A 17,982-nucleotide genomic window follows, 5' to 3' on the forward strand; every position below is an offset into this window, starting at 1 on the left:
AGTTTTTCCAATAGGTTCAACTTTAAAATGGATTTTCATTGAACCCAAAATGCTCTTCAAAAATGTTCATGCTCTTTGGATAATGTTGGGAACAACAACCAGAGGTGATGCACATTTTTGCTACACATTTGGATTTTTGAATCAATGCATAAATATTTGATTTGGAGCTATTTAAATTATATAAATATTTTAATGGCTCCATAAATGTTGGGAATTTGTGAGGGCCTCTGGAATATTATATCTAGATGCCACAAATATTTTCAGCATTTATGGAAGTGTTTTAACATTTCTTTTGGATACAAAACAAATGTTAGAAATAGAAAAAGGAAACAGGAAAAGGAATTTACCTGACTTACCTGGCGCCCCACCACGGCCTAGCAGAGGCCCAACCCACTGGCTCTTGCCAGTCATCTCCCTCCTCTCGACAGAAGGACGAGAGGCGTGTGCCCGCAGCGTGCGAGCACGCACTCGGCCACCTCCTGCCTCTCTGCTAGCTCTCCAACGCCCTGGACGCCTCCAACGCTGGCACATAGACCCCCTGGCCCCTCCCTCACTCTCCCCGTGTCCATCCCCATCCTCTGATCTCTCTGCGTAGCACCACCGAGCGCAGCCGACGCCACCGCTCGCCGTTGCCGCGGCCACTGCCTCCCCCTCGCCCCCTGGACATGCCCAGGAGCTCCACGACGTCGTCTTCGTCATCTCCACTGAGCCAAGCGAGCCGGGGCACACCATAGCGACGTCATCATCATCGTCTTCAACCTCGGTTGCCGCCGTTCTTTGTCGTCGATCCGTCGCCGTCAAGTCGCCCCCGAGCCCGAAGACCAGCTGCTGTGACTCCTAGTGAGCACCTGCTCCAAATCCCTCTCTCTCCCGCATCGATTTCAAGCTCTAACTAGCCCTGCCACCAAGCCCGAGAACTCATCACCGCCGGCCATGGCGCCGCCGCGGCCACAGCTGCCGTCGCTCACGTCCGAGCTCATCAGCACGCTCAGCGCACCCATATGAGCATGATGCACTCACCATCTCCTCCCCTAGTGCTCCGTAGCTCCGTTTTCATCGATGGCCGAACCACGGCCACCGCAAACCTCGTCACCGGCGTCGATTCTGGCGACCATCTGGTCCAGCTCCACCACCCACACACGCGGCTCAGCCCCAGCTCTCCATAGGACCCAACAACGCTCCAAACAGTGGTCTATAGCGCGATCCTGACGCGCTGTGCCGCGTCTGGACTCGCCGGCGGCTAAACGCCGGCGACCGCTGACCTTTGACCGGCGTGGGTTGACCCCCACAGCCCAGTTGACCTCCCCCTCTCTCTCTCTCACTGACTTGCGGGCCCCGCCCGACTAATTACTATAGTTAGCGCTAATTAACTAACTAGGTTAGGTACTACAATCACTGACTAGTGGGCCCTGCCTAGTTAGTTAGGACTAACTAACTTAGTTAGTTGACTGGGTCACTGACCAGTGGGACCCACTGGTCAGGTTTGACCTGGTCAGCCCCGTTGACCCGCTTACGTCATGCTGACGTAGAGCTGACGCAATAATTGATTTCTGGAATTATTTTAACTCAGGAAATTCCAGAATATTGCCTAAACTTCAAAAAATCATAATAATTCAACCGTAGCTCAGAATGAAATAATTTATATATGAAAAATTATCAGAAAAATGCAAGGAATCCATTTATGCCAGTTTAATGCATGAAAAACCAACTTATACTTGCTGTATAAGTGAAAACGTAATAATGGCATGTTATCTACTTAATTTGGTGTTTGCATATGAACCCTTGGTTCATATGGACTCCAACCAAATTGATGCTAGATGCATTAGGCCAATGTTGTAAGTCTTGCCCCGTACTTCTCTGCTTTGATATCTTTGAGCCTGCTGTTGGTAAAATGCTGAACGGGCTTTTGCGACATCGCGTTCCTCCTCCAGGGCATCTAGGCCATCCTGCCGATCAAGCTCGGCTTCTCTCTCTTCGTACATACACACTCGATGTGAGTCGTGAATAATATCGCAGGGCAATATGGCCTCTGCACCATACACCATGAAGAAAGGTGTGTATTCGGTAGTGCGGTTGGGCGTGGGCCGCCGCCCCCAGAGAACAGAGTCAAGCTCCTCAACCCAGTGCTTGTCTGATTCTTTCAAGGACCGCACTAGTCTGGGCTTGATGCCGCTCATAATGAGATCGTTGGCTCGATCGACTTGACCGTTGGTTTGTGGGTGGTTAATGGAGGCGTAATCGAGTTTAATACCCAGATTAGTACACCAAGTTTTTTCCTCGTCGGCTGTGAAATTGGAGCCATTGTCAGTGATGATGCTGTGTGGGACACCATAGCGGTGCACAACACCGGATATGAAGTCTATCACCGGGCCAGATTCGGCTATTTTGACCGGCTTAGCCTCTATCCACTTAGTGAATTTGTCCACCATAACCAGTAGATATTTTTTCTTATGGCTTCCCCCTTTAAGGGGTCCAACCATATCGAGTCCCCAGACCGCAAAAGGCGAAGTGATGGGGATTGTTTGTAAGGCGGTGGGGGGCCTATGGCTTTGATTGGCAAAGAGTTGGCATCGATGCAACATTGGACAAGGTCCTGTGCATCTGCTCGGGCCGTCGGCCAATAAAACCCTATACGGAAGGCCTTGCGAACAAGGGCCCGAGCTGCGGCGTGGTGACCTCCGAGTCCGGCATGGATTTTAGCCAAGAGCTGCCGCCCCTCTTCCTCGGATATACATCGTTGAAGGACTCCGGTGGCGCTTTTCTTGTAGAGCTCTCCATCATGAACCTTGTAGGCTTTTGAACGTCAAACAATGCAGTGGGCTTCATTCTGGTCCTCAGGAAGCTCTTTCCTGTTGAGGTAGGCCAGGAAGGGTTCGGTCCATGGGGCAATGACTGCCATGATGAGATGCGCCGATGGTGTTATTTCGATGGCTGAGCCCCCGACGACGTTGGTGTTTCCGGGATCCTGGATTATGTTTGATTCCGGACTTGTATTGCTGTTTTCCCCCTGCCACACCACGGATGGCTTAAAGAGCATTTCTAGGAAAATATTAGGTGGGACGGGTTCGCGCTTAGCGCCGATACGAGCAAGAATGTCCGCCGCTTGATTACTTTCTCAAGCCACATGATGGAACTCGAGTCCTTCAAACCAGTCCGACATTTTGATGACTGCGTTTCAATACGCTGCCATCTTCGGATCTTTAGCATCGAAATCTCCGTTTATTTAAGATATTGCAAGGTTCGAGTCCCCATGTACTTCTAGGCGTTGTATGCGCATGGAGACAGCCATCCGGAGACCATGTAATAAGGCATCGTATTCGACTGCATTATTGGAGTCTGTGTATAGTATTTGGAGAACATATTGGATGATGTCTCCCATAGGGGACGTTAAAACGACCCCCGCTCCTAACCCTGCCAGCATTTTGGAGCCGTCGAAGTACATGACCCAATTGGAGTATGTGCCGTACTCTTTAGGGAGTTCGGCCTCTATCCATTCGGCGACGATGTCGGCCAGTACTTGGGACTTGATAGCTTGACGTGGTTTATATGTAATGTCAAATGGGAGGAGTTCAATGGCCCATTTGGCAATCTGGCATGTAGCATCGCGGTTGTTTATGATGTCATTGAGTGGTACTTCGGAGGCCACCATGTTCGAACACTCCTGGAAGTAGTGATGGAGCTTTCGGGATGCCATGAAGACCGCATATGCTATTTTTTGATAATGAGGGTACCGGGATTTGCATGGTGTAAGGACAGCAGATATGTAGTATACTGGCTTCTGAAGGGGGAATTTATGTCCGTCCTGTTCTCGTTCGACGACGAGTACGGCGCTCACCACCTGGTGTGTTGCCGATATGTATAATAACATCGGTTCGCCGGAAGAAGGGTTTTTATTTCCTCCTATCCGGCTGTTGCCGCGTCTGTCCACTCAAAGTGGTCGGTTTTCCGTAGAAGGCGATAGAGTGGCTACGCAGCCCGCCAACTTTTGAACTTGTTTAAGATCTGTTGGCTTAGCCAGTTGTGACAGAGCTCGGATTTTGGTTGGGTTTTCTTCGATTCCTCTATTTGAGATGATGAAGCCCAGTAGTTTTCCAGCGGGGACACCGAAGACACACTTTTCCAGGTTGAGCTTAATGTCATATGCTCGGAGGTTGTCGAATGTAAGACGTAAGTCGTCTATTAGTGTTTCGACGTGCCTAGTTTTGACGACGACATCATCGATGTAAGCTTCTATTGTTTTGTCGATCTGTTTCTCCAGGCATGTTTGAATCATGCATTGGTACGTGGCGCCGGCGATCTTGAGCCCAAAGGGCATGGTGTTGAAGCAGAATGGCCCATGTGGGGTGATAAAACTTGTTGCGGCTTGATCAGACTCCTTCATTTTGATTTGATGGTATCTGGAGTATGCATCGAGGAAACACAGTGAGTCGTGTCCTGCAGTGGCGTCGATGATTTGATCAATGCGGGGGAGGGGGAAGGGATCCTTAGGGCAATCCTTACTGAGGTCTTTGAAATTGACACATAGGCACCAGGATTTGTCCTTCTTTGGTACCATCACCAGGTTTGCTAGCCAGTCCGGGTGTTTGATTTCTCTGATGAATCCGGTCTCGATGAGTTTGGCCAGCTCTTCCCCCATTGCTTGTCTCTTAGGTTCGGAAAAGCATCACAGTCATTGCTTGACCGATTTGAACCCCTTTAATATATTGAGTGTCACATCCCTAGTTCTGGTATGATCCTAGGCTTGCTTGTGTATCATGTTTAAATTTCAAATAAATTTGAAATGGGGAAAGTTGCAAAGCCTAGCACCAAAGTTTTTCCAATAGGTTCAACTTTAAAATGGATTTTCATTGAACCCAAAATGCGCTTCAAAAATGTTCATGCTCTTTGGATAATGTTGGGAACAACAACCAGAGGTGATGCACATTTTTGCTACACATTTTGGATTTTTGAATCAATGCATAAATATTTGATTTGGAGCTATTTAAATTATATAAATATTTTAATGGCCCCAAAAATGTTGGGAATTGGTGAAGGCCTCTGGAATATTATATCTAGATGCCACAAATATTTTCAGAATTTATGGAAGTGTTTTAACATTTCTTTTGGATACAAAACAAATGTTAGAAATAGAAAAAGAAAACAGGAAAAGGAATTTACCTGACTTACCTGGCGCCCCACCACGGCCCACCAGAGGCCCAGCCCACTAGCTCTTGCCAGTCATCTCCCTCCTCTCGCTAGAAGTACGAGAGGCGTGTGCCCGCAGCGTGCGAGCACGCGCTCGGCCACCTCCGGCCTCTCTGCTAGCTCTCCGACGCCCTGGATGCCTCCAACGCTGCCACGCAGACCCCCTGGCCCCTCCCTCACTCTCCCCGTGTCCATCCCCCTCCTCTGATCTCTCTACACAGCACCACCGAGCGCAGCCGACGCCACCGCTCGCCGTTGCCGCGGCCACTGCCTCCCCCTCGCCCCCTGGACATGCCCAGGAGCTCCACGACGTCGTCTTCGTCATCTCCACCGAGCCAAGCGAGCCGGGGCACGCCATAGAGACGTCATCATCATCGTCTTCAACCTCGGTTGCTGCCGTTCTTTGTCGTCGATCCGTCACCGTCAAGTCGCCCCCGAGCCCGACGACCAGCTGCTGCGACTCCCAGTGAGCACCTGCTCCAAATCCCTCTCCCTCCCGCATCGATTTCAAGCTCTAACTAGCCCTGCCACCAAGCCCGAGAACTCATCACCGCCGGCCATGGCGCCGCCGCGGCCACAGCTCCCGTCGCTCGCGTCCGAGCTCATCAGCGTGCTCAGCGCACCCATAGGAGCATGATGCACTCACCATCTCCTCCCCTAGTGCTCCGTAGCTCCGTTTTCATCGATGGCCGAACCACGGCCACCGCAAACCTCGTCACCGGCGTCGATTCTGGCGACCATCTGGTCCAGCTCCACCACCCACACACGCGGCTCAGCCCCAGCTCTCCATAGGACCCAACAACGCTCCAAACCGTGGTCTGTAGCGCGATCCTGATGCGCTGCGCCGCGTCTGGACTCGCCGGCGGCTAAACGCCGGCGACCGCTGACCTTTGACCGGCGTGGGTTGACCCCCACAGCCCAGTTGACCTCCCCCTCTCTCTCACTGACTTGCGGGCCCCGCCCGACTAATTACTATAGTTAGTGCTAATTAACTAACTAGGTTAGGTACTACAGTCACTGACTAGTGGGCCCTGCCCAGTTAGTTAGGACTAACTAACTTAGTTAGTTGACTGGGTCACTGACCAGTGGGACCCACTGGTTAGGTTTGACCTGGTCAGCCCCGTTGACCCTCTTACGTCATGCTGACGTAGAGCTGACGCAATAATTGATTTCTGGAATTATTTTAACTCAGGAAATTCCAGAATATTGCCTAAACTTCAAAAAATCATAATAATTCAACCGTAGCTCAGAATGAAATAATTTATATATGAAAAATTATCAGAAAAATGCAAGGAATCCATTTATGCCAGTTTCATGCATGAAAAACCAACTTATACTTGCTGTATAAGTGAAAACGTAATAATGGCATGTTATCTACTTAATTTGGTGTTTGCATATGAACCCTTGGTTCATATGGACTCCAACCAAATTGATGCTAGATGCATTAGGGCAAATCATAGCATCTTTGAAATGTCATCTTCATGCATCATATTGTTGCATATGATTGTTTATTGATTGCCGGCACCGTCCCCTCTCGATAGGTTCTACTCCGGAAGGTGTCCCGAGTACCTGTCTGAGGAGCAGTGCTTCTTTGTGGATCTATCAAGCAAGCAAACACCCTTGAGAATCTCGATAAATCCCACTCTCTCGCTCCTGCTCCTTTTACTGCATTAGGACAACAATGATTCAAAACTGCTACTTTCTGCTGCGGTAGCTGAACCCATTCCTCTGCATGACCTGCCATTGCCACAGTAAATAGTTGAAACCCACTAGCATGAGTAGGAGTTGCTTGAGCCTTGATGTGCCTGCTCATCCATGCTTGTTTTTCTTTATGCCAGCTATGCTTAGAGTTGTGTCAGGTCTGATTCATCAGGAATGAATCGGAGTGGTGAACATGTCCTACCGGTAAAGGCTAAGTGTGTGAACACGTTTTGGTAAAGGTAGCGATGAGAGGCCATGTAGGAGTACATGGTGGGTTGTCTCATTGGAACCGTCCTTAAGCACTGAGTTCTGTGTATGTTATCCAAGTCCAGTTACTACCACACATTGGGTTCCGATTATCCGTCCCCTCTCGGCTTATTAATCCACTTGATCTCTGTCCAGGAGTTGCAACTAGTTTCTGGCGTTTGTAGGTAGTGCTACTTGTCTACCAAGTGGTGTCCGACGGGACGGGCTTGGGACAGACTAGGCACCGTGGCACGGTGTACCAAGTGGCACCCGGATGGTGGGCTTGGGAACCCTGCACACATCGTTTGGGGCCGTGAGCAACACCCCGGCCGGATCTCCTTGCGGATGGAACCCGAATAGGCGATAAACCTGGACGAGAGACTTGTGTGGTTAGTCAGGTCGTGGCCGACACCCTCGCCCGGCTTCCGCTTGAAGGTTGTCGAGGTTCATGATGTGTACAGGGCTATAAGTGGCGAGAGCGTGTGTGAAGAAGTACACCCCTGCTGGGTCAACATTATCTATTCAAATAGCCGTTTTCCTTGGATATGGAAACTTAGAGGACTTATGTAGTACATAGACAACTTGAAGTGGATACTCTAAAATCCGCAAGATAAGCTCGTAGGGAGACGAGAACGGATCCATAGTGGAGTATTGATATGGTGAATATGTGGACTCGTGTGCGTCTTCTCACCTCAAGAAGTTTCTGATACTCGTAGTATAGGTTAGCCACTGAGTCAAAGCTGGCTTGCTGCTGTTAACTCCACCACCCCTTTTGTTGATAATGTTGCATATGTAGATAGTTCTGATGTAAGACTTGCTGAGTACCTTTGTACTCACGTTTGCTTATTTATGTTTTGCAGTTGGTTACACTAGTGACTTCGACGAGTAGCTTGTATCCCAGCTACGATCTTGTACCCTTGGGAGGGTCGTGTTTAGTCAGGCCTCCTAGTCTTTTCCTTTTGTAGTTGTCTGTACTTAGACATGTAATGCTTCCATTGCTTGTATGCTCTAAATGATGGGTCATGAGACCCCTGTTTGTATTTAATGCTATGTGGCTCTTCTGGGCCTTTATCTATATGAGTCTGAGTTATGTTGTGATGCCATGATGTACAACACATACTTGCATGTTATGCGTACGTGTAACGTGTATTGCTATGTGTGGGATCCGACAACCTAGTTGTTTACCTCTGATAGCCTCTCTTATGGGGAAATGTAGTCTTGTGCTTCCATGTGCCATAGTAGTCCGCTACAGCCCGGTTCACCGGAGTCCTGCTAGCCCAGCACTACTGCTCCGGAACACTTGACTGGCCGACATGTGATTCACTTCGTTGTTGTGTCTGTCCCTTCGGGGAAATGTCACGCGGTGACATCCGGAGTCCTGCCTAGCCTGCTACAGCCCGGGTTCCCGGAGTCCTGTTAGCCCAGTGCTACAACTCGGATTCATACGCTGTTGACCGACATGCTCGAGGTTGACTCATGTATGCCTGTCCCTGTAAGTTAGTGCTACTTTGGGTTCACGACTAGTCATGTCGGCCCGGGTTCTCTGTCATATGGATGCTAGTGACACTATCATATACGTGAGCCAAAAGGCGCAAACGGTCTCGGGCCAGGTAAGGTGGCACCCATGGGAATACCGTGCGTGAGGCCACAAAGTGATATGAAGTGTTACATGCTAGATCGGTGTGACTTAGGATCAGGGTCCCGACAGTGTTGGTATCAGAGCCTGACTGACTGTAGGATTGCCAAGCCAAACTGGTCAAAGTTGAGTCTAGAAATGCTTTAGTTATATAAGGGAATTGATTGTGGAAGGGAACGTAAGGCTCTTTTTACTCCTTTACCTCATGTCATTCTTTCTGAGTCAGCCTCTTCTTTTCTACGAGGGTTAAGGCCTAGGCTTCTCCTCTATCTCTCAGGATGACATGTTACTAAACCGTAAAGTCTTAGGATTGTTGGGTTGTGTCTCCGTACAGTTCTACTACTTCCGTGTGCCCTCAGTTTGACCCAGAACCTTGATATTATGATGCTGATTGATTATGCTATTCCTTTGATGAATGTCTCAAAATCCTTTTGAGCATTTACAGCCGTTATGTTGCCGAAATTGTCCTAGGATTTCAAGAGTTTCCAATGCTTTTGCATTACATTCCGCATCCCTATGTCGATGCTAATTCCATCCTTGTTTCCTTGGTTTCTGTGCCAGGATGCCGTCTGCTAACCGAGGTTCAGTTGCTCATAGCAAGAATCACGGAGATGGTAGGGACGAGGATCCTCCTGACCAGCCTTTGATGACAGAGTTCTTGTTAGCATTCGAGAGGAACAAGCGTGAGACTAACTGCTTGCTGGCATAGATTGAGCAGAACACCACACATCAGCGTAAGAAGTTGGTTTCCATCACCGACTTCATTGGTCTGAAACCACCCACCTTCCATCATTCCATTGAGCCACTCGATGCAGATTACTGGCTTCGGAGCATCACTCACAAGTTGCATTCTGCGAGCGTAGCTGAAGGTGACAAGGTCACCTATGCTACCTATCACCTGGAAGGTCCTGCTAGTATTTGGTGGTAGAGCTATGAGGCTATGCTTCCAGCTGGTCAGATTTCTACCTGGAGGGATTTCACCGAGGCTTTTCATGATCACCACATTCCTCAGGCTCTCATTGACCGCAAGAGGGAAGAGTTCTGTAGTTTTACCCAGGGTAAGCTGCCTGTTGATGCTTACAGTAGAGATTTTGGAAACCTCGCCCGCTATGCTACAGAAGAAGTGTCCCCGGACACTAAGAAGCAGGCTAGGTTCCGGAAGGGTCTCAACCCTAAGTTGCATCGTGATCTCCACCTGCATCATTGTGATACTTTCCAGGCTCTTGTGAACAAGGCCATTAATGCAGAGACAGCTCAACTCACTTACGAGGAGTCTCGTAAGCACAACCGTGATCTGGGTTCTTCCTCCCGCTCTGGCTCTCAGAAGCGACGGATTTGGATTCCGAACTCAGCTCTTCCACCTCGATATGCATCGAGGCCATCCTATGTGGCGCCTCACCCAACCCAGCAACGTGCTCCACCCAGGCCTATTAGTGGACCACTTGCCAATGTAGGTCCACGTCCTACCTCAGGAACTTGCTTCACCTGCAGAGAACCAGGGCACTATGCACGTGACTGCCCTCAGTCCAGTTATACCCCACCCCAGTCTGAGAGGTTTGTTGGCCGTGAAAAGCCATCAGTCAAGATGATCAGTACCAAGCCAGCCTCCATTGAACGAGCATGTGTGCACCATGTCTCAGCTACAGAAGCTCAAGATGATCCCGACGTCGTACTGGGTACGCTTCTTGTCAATTGTCACCCAGCTTCAGTTCTATTCGATACTGGAGCATCACACTCCTTCATATCCGAAGGATATGCTCGGTTGCACGACATGTCATTTTGTGATATGCCGACTCCACTAATAATCCAGACTCCTGGTTCCAAATGGCAAACCTCCAAGGTAAGCCATGGTAATGAAATCCTTGTTGACAGACTGGTATTCCTTGCTTCTTTGATATCTCTCAACTCCGCAGATATTAACATCATCTTGGGTATGGACTGGATGACAGCTCATCATGCCAAGATCGATTGTTACACCAGATCTGTTCAACTTACACATCCATTTGGCAAAATAGTCACTATCTTTACTAGAGTTGCAAGGCGCCAACTCTATTATCTTAATGCCAGCCCTCTTCCTAACCTTGAAGATATTCCGGTAGTCCGTGACTTCCCGGATGTCTTTCCAGAAGAACTGCCAGGTGTCCCACCTGACAGAGATGTAGAGTTTGTCATAGAACTTATCCCAGGAACTGTTCCAATCTCTAGGAGACCATACAAGATGGCACCTTTGGATTTAGCCGAGCTTAAGAAACAACTTGATGAGTCCTTGGAAAAGGGTTTCATCCGTCCCAGTTCTTCTCCTTGGGCTTGTCCTGTCCTCTTCATCAAGAAGAAGGATGGTACGGATCTGATGGTTGTAGATTATCGTCCCGTTAATTTGGTCACGATAAAGAACAAGTATCCGCTCCCCAGGATCAACGACCTGTATGATCAGCTCGCTGGATCCTCAGTCTTTTCCAAGATGGATTTGAGGTTAGGATACCACCAAATCAAGATCAGAAACGGGGACATCCCCAAAATGGCCTTTGTCACTCGTTATGGTCAATACGAGTACACCGTGATGTCTTTCGGCCTAACCAATGCTCCAGCTACTTTCTCCCGCTTGATGAACTCGATCTTTATGGAGTACTTAGATAAGTTCGTCGTGGTTTATCTCGATGATATTCTTATTTACTCGAAGAACGAGGAAGAGCATGCCGAACATCTTAGGCTTGTGTTAGAAAAACTCAGAGTGCATCGCCTTTATGCCAAGTTCTCCAAGTGTGAATTTTGGTTGCCAGAAGTGACCTATCTGGGCCACGTGATCTCTGGTAAGGGCATTGCTGTCAATCTCGAGAGAGTCAAAGCTGTTCTCGATTGGACTCCACCCGAAACGGTCAAACAAGTTAGGAGTTTCCTTGGTCTAGCCAGTTATTGTCGCTGCTTCGTTGAAAACTTCTCCAAAGTGGCCAAACCCCTCACGGAGCTTCTCAAGAAAGATAAAAGGTTTGAGTGGACCCCACAGTGTGAGCACAGTTTTCAGGACCTGAAAAGACGCCTGACTTCTGCGCCCATACTCGTGCCACCGGATTTCACTAAAGACTTTGTTATCTATTGCGACGCTTCGCGTCAAGGACTAGGTTGCATTCTTATGCAGGATCGTCATGTGATTGCCTATGCATCTCGACAGTTGCATCCACATGAGGAAAATTATCCTACACATGATCTAGAGCTTGCAGCCGTAGTCTATGCACTTAAGACTTGGCGACATTACCTTCTTGGTAACCGTTGCGAAATCTACACTGACCATCAGAGTCTCAAGTATATCTTCACCCAACCGGATCTGAATCTCAGACAGAGACGTTGGTTGGAGTTGATCTCAGATTACGGCTTAGGAATCACCTACACCCCAGGCAAAGCCAATGTCATGGCTGGTGCTTTAAGTCGTAAATCCTATTGCAACAACCTCATGTTGCAACAATGTCAACCACCCCTCCATGAGGAATTTTGTAAGCTTAACCTTCACATAGCTCCTCGTGGTTCTCTTTCTACCTTGGTGGCGAAACCTACCCTTATGAATCAGATCATAGAGGCTCAGAAGTATGATACGGGAATTTCCCGAATCCAGAAGAATATTTCCAAGGGAGTTGCTGGCTGTTTCTCTATGGATGAACGAGGTGTTGTTTACTTTGGAAACCGTTTGGTGGTTCCCAAATGTCAACAGATTGCAGCAACTGATCCTTAAGGAGGCCCATGAATCCCCTCTCACGATTCATCCCGGTAGTACAAAGATGTATCAGGACCTACGCCAGAGGTTCTGGTGGACTAGGATGAAGAGAGAAATCGCTCAGTTTATTGCCAACTGTGACGTTTGTCGTCGCGTTAAGGCGGAGCATCAGAGACCTGCTGGCACCCTTCAACCTTTAGCTATTCCCGAGTGGAAATGGGACAAAGTTGGTATGGACTTCATCACCGGCTTTCCCAGGACCAAGAAAGGAAATAATGCTATTTTCGTAGTCATTGATCGTCTCTCCAAAGTGGCTCACTTCCTACCTGTTCGAGAGAGTATCACTGCTAGTCAGCTCGCTGACTTATATATCTCCCGAATAGTGTCACTCCATGGTGTTCCACTAGAGATCAATTTAGACCGTGGTAGTCTTTTCACCTCTCATTTCTGGGAAAGCTTCCAGAATGCCATGGGCACCCATCTTTCTTTCATTACCGCTTTCCACCCTCAGTCAAGTGGTCAGGTGGAAAGGGTCAACCAAATTCTTGAAGACATGCTTAGAGCTTGCATTATCTCATTCGGTATGGATTGGGAGAAATGTCTTCCTTTCGCCGAGTTTGCTTATAACAATAGCTATCAATCCAGTCTTAAGAAAGCACCCTTCGAAATTCTGTATGGACGAAGATGTCGAACACCTTTGAACTGGTCAGAAACTGGTGAAAGACAATTCTTTGGACCGGATATGATCTAGCAGGCAGAAGAGCAAGTTCGCATCATTCGTGAGAATTTGAAAACAGCCCAATCTCGTCAAAAGAGCCAGTATGACCGTCGTCATAAGGAAGTGGCTTATGAAGTTGACGACAAGGCTTACCTTCGGGTTACTCCTTTGAAGGGTACCCATCGTTTCGGTATCAAGGGCAAGATGGCTCCTCGTTACATCGGTCCTTTTCGCATTCTCGCTAAACAAGGAGAGGTTGCCTACCAGTTGGAACTACCCCCACATCTTTCTCGAGTTCATGATGTCTTCCACGTCTCTCAACTTAGGCATTGCTTCTCGGATCCCATCCGCGAAGTGGATCACGAAACACTTGATCTCCAAGATAACCTTACTTATCGAGAGTACCCCGTTCGCATTCTGGATCAAGCAGAGCGTGTCACTCGACGTCATAACATCAAGTTTCTCAAGGTTCAATGGTCTCATCATTCCGAGAGAGAAGCTACTTGGGAGCGAGAAGATCGTCTTCGACTTGAGTACCCCGCTTTCCTTCCGCCAACTCCTGAATCTTGGGACGAGATTTTTTCGAGTGGGGGCGAGCTGTCACATCCCTAGTTCTGGTATGATCCTAGGCTTGCTTGTGCATCATGTTTAAATTTCAAATAAATTTGAAATGGGGAAAGTTGCAAACCCTAGCACCAAAGTTTTTCCAATAGGTTCAACTTTAAAATGGATTTTCATTGAACCCAAAATGCTCTTCAAAAATGTTCATGCTCTTTGGATAATGTTGGGACTAACAACCAGAGGTGATGCACATTTTTGCTACACAATTTGGATTTTTGAATCAATGCATAAATATTTTATTTGGAGCTATTTAAATTATATAAATATTTTAATGGCTCCAAAAATGTTGGGAATTGGTGAGGGCCTCTGGAATATTATATCTAGATGCCACAAATATTTTCAGCATTTATGGAAGTGTTTTAACATTTCTTTTGGATACAAAACAAATGTCAGAAATAGAAAAAAGAAAACAGGAAAAGAAATTTACCTGACTTACTTGGCGCCCCACCACGGCCCAGCAGAGGCCCAGCCCACTGGCTCTTGCCAGTCATCTCCCTCCTCTCGCCAGAAGGACGAGAGGCGTGTGCCCGCAGCGTGCGAGCACGCGCTCGGCCACCTCCTACCTCTCTGCTAGCTCTCCGACGCCCTGGACGCCTCCAACGCTGCCACATAGACCCCCTGGCCCCTCCCTCACTCTCCCCGTGTCCATCCCCATCCTCTGATCTCTCTGCGCAACACCACCGAGCGCAGACGATGCCACCGCTCACCGTTGCCGCGGCCACTGCCTCCCCCTCGCCCCCTGGACATGCCCAGGAGCTCCACGACATCGTCTTCGTCATCTCCACCGAGCCAAGCGAGCCAGGGCACGCCATAGCAACGTCATCATCATCGTCTTCAACCTCGGTTGCCGCCATTCTTTGTCGTCGATCCGTCGCCGTCAAGTCACCCCCGAGCCCGACGACCAGCTGCTGCGACTCCCAGTGAGCACCTGCTCCAAATCCCTCTCCCTCCCGCATCGATTTCAAGCTCTAACTAGCCCTGCCACCAAGCCCGAGAACTCATCACCGCCGGCCATGGTGCCGCCGCGGCCATAGCTGCCATCGCTCGCGTCCGAGCTCATCAGCGCGCTCAGCGCACCCATAGGAGCACGATGCACTCACCATCTCCTCCCCTAGTGCTTTGTAGCTCCGTTTTCATCGATGGCCGAACCACGGCCGCCGCAAACCTCGTCGCCGGCGTCGATTCCGGCAACCATCTGGTCCAGCTCCACCACCCACACACGCGGCTCAGCCCCAGCTCTCCATAGGACCCAACAACGCTCCAAACCATGGTCTGTAGCGCGATCCCGACGCGCTGCGCCGCGTCTGGACTCGCCGGTGGCTAAACGCCAGCGACCGCTGACCTTTGACCGGCGTGGGTTGACCCCCACAGCCCAGTTGACCTCCCCCTCTCTCTCACTGACTTGCGGGCCCCGCCCGACTAATTACTATAGTTAGCGCTAATTAACTAACTAGGTTAGGTACTACAGTCACTGACTAGTGGGCCCTGCCCAGTTAGTTAGGACTAACTAACTTAGTTAGTTGATTGGGTCACTGACCACTGGGACCCACTGGTCAGGTTTGACCTGGTCAGCCCCGTTGACCCGCTTACATCATGCTGACATAGAGCTGACACAATAATTGATTTCTGGAATTATTTTAACTCAGGAAATTCCAGAATATTGCCTAAACTTCAAAAAATCATAATAATTCAACCGTAGCTCAGAATGAAATAATTTATATATGAAAAATTATGAGAAAAATGCAAGGAATCCATTTATGCCAGTTTCATGCATGAAAAACCAACTTATACTTGCTGTATAACTGAGAACGTAATAATGGCATGTTATCTACTTAATTTGGTGTTTGCATATGAACCCTTGGTTCATATGGACTCCAACCAAATTGATGCTAGATGCATTAGGGCAAATCATAGCATCTTTGAAATTTCATCTTCATGCATCATATTGTTGCATATGATTGTTTATTGATTGCCGGCACCATCCCCTCTTGATAGGTTCTACTCCGGAAGGTGTCCCGAGTACCTGTCTGAGGAGCAGTGCTTCTTCGTGGATCTATCAGGCAAGAAAACCCCCTTGAGCATCTCGATAAATCCCACTCTCTCACTCCTGCTCCTTTTACTGCATTAGGACAACAACGATTCAAAACTGCTACTTTCTGCTGCGGTAGCTGAACCCATTCCTCTGCATGACCTGTCATTGCCACAGTAAATAGTTGAAACCCACTAGTATGAGCCGGAGTTGCTTGAGCCTTGATGTGCCTGCTCATCCATGCTTGTTTTTCTTTATGCCAGCTATGCTTAGAGTTGTGTCAGGTCTGATTCATCGGGAATGAATCGGAGTGGTGAACATGTCCTACCGGTAAAGGCTAAGTGTGTGAACACGTTTTGGTAAAGGTAGCGATGAGAGGCCATGTAGGAGTACATGGTGGGTTGTCTCATTGGAACCGTCCTTAAGCACTAAGTTCTGTGTATGTTATCCAAGTCCAGTTACTACCACACATTGGGTTCCGGTTACCCGGCCCCTCTCGGCTTATTAATCCACTTGATCTCTGTCCAGGAGTTGCAACTAGTTTCTGGCGTTTGTAGGTAGTGCTACTTGTCTACCAAGTGGTGTCCGACGGGACGGGCTTAGGACAGACTAGGCACCATGGCACGGTGTACCAAGTGGCACCCGGATGGTGGGCTTGGGAACCCTGCACACATCGTTTGGGGCCGTGAGCGACACCCCGTCCGGATCCCCTTGCGGATGGAACCCGAATAGGCGATAAACCTGGACGAGAGACTTGTGTGGTTAGTCAGGTCATGGCCGACACCCTCGCCCGGCTTCCGCTTGAAGGTTGTCGAGGTTCATGACGTGTACAGGGCTATAAGTGGCGAGAGCGTGTGTGAAGAAGTACACCCCTGCAGGGTCAACATTATCTATTCGAATAGCCGTTTTCCTCGGATATGGAAACTTGGACGACTTATGTAGTACATAGACAACTTGAAGTGGATACTCTAAAATCCGCAAGATAAGCGTGAGTGCTATGGATGGCCTTCTCGTAGGGAGACGGGAATGGATCCATAGTGGAGTATTGATATGGTGAATATGTGGACTCGTGTGCGTCTTCTCACCTCAAGAAGTTTCTGATACTCATAGTATAGGTTAGCCACTGAGTAAAAGCTGGCTTGCTGCTGTTAACTCCACCACCCCTTTTGTTGATAATGTTGCATATGTAGATAGTTCTGATGTAAGACTTGCTGAGTACCTTTGTACTCACGTTTGCTTATTTATGTTTTCAGTTGGTTACACTAGTGACTTCGACGAGTAGCTTGTATCCCAGCTACGATCTTGTACCCTTGGGAGGGTCGTGTTTAGTCAGGCCTCCTAGTCTTTTCCTTTTGTAGTTGTCTGTACTCAGACATGTAATGCTTCCATTGCTTGTATGCTCTGAATGATGGGTCATGAGACCCCTGTTTGTATTGAATGCTATGTGGCTCTTCTGGGCCTTTATCTATATGAGTTTGAGTTATGTTGTGATGCCATGATGTACAACACATACTTGCATGTTATGCGTACGTGTAACGTGTATTGCTATGTGTGGGATCCGACAACCTAGTTGTTTACCTGTGATAGCCTCTCTTATGGGGAAATGTAGTCTTGTGCTTCCATGTGCCATAGTAGTCCGCTACAGCCTGTTTCACCGGAGTCCTACTAGCCCAGCACTACTGCTCCGGAACACTTGACTGGCCGGCATGTGATTCACTTCGTTCTTGTGTCTGTCCCTTCGGGGAAATGTCACGTGGTGACATCCGGAGTCCTGCCTAGCCTGCTACAGCCCGGGTTCCCGGAGTCCTGTTAGCCCAGTGCTACAGCCCGGATTCATACGTTGTTGACCGACATGCTCGAGGTTGACTCATGTATGCATGTCCCTGTAAGTTAGTGCTACTTTGGGTTCATGACTAGTCATGTCGGCCCGGGTTCTCTGTCATATGGATGATAGCGACACTATCATATACGTGAGCCAAAAGGCGCAAACGGTCCCGGGCCAGGTAAGGTGGCACCCATGGGAATACCGTGTGTGAGGCCACAAAGTGATATGAAGTGTTACATGCTAGATCGGTGTGACTTAGGATCGGGGTCCCGACATTGAGGCTATGTTCGGCCAGCTCGCGTGGGATCCCTGGCAT

The sequence above is a fragment of the Triticum dicoccoides genome, chromosome 6A (assembly GCF_002162155.2).
Source record: "Triticum dicoccoides isolate Atlit2015 ecotype Zavitan chromosome 6A, WEW_v2.0, whole genome shotgun sequence".
Lineage (NCBI taxonomy): Eukaryota > Viridiplantae > Streptophyta > Magnoliopsida > Poales > Poaceae > Triticum > Triticum dicoccoides.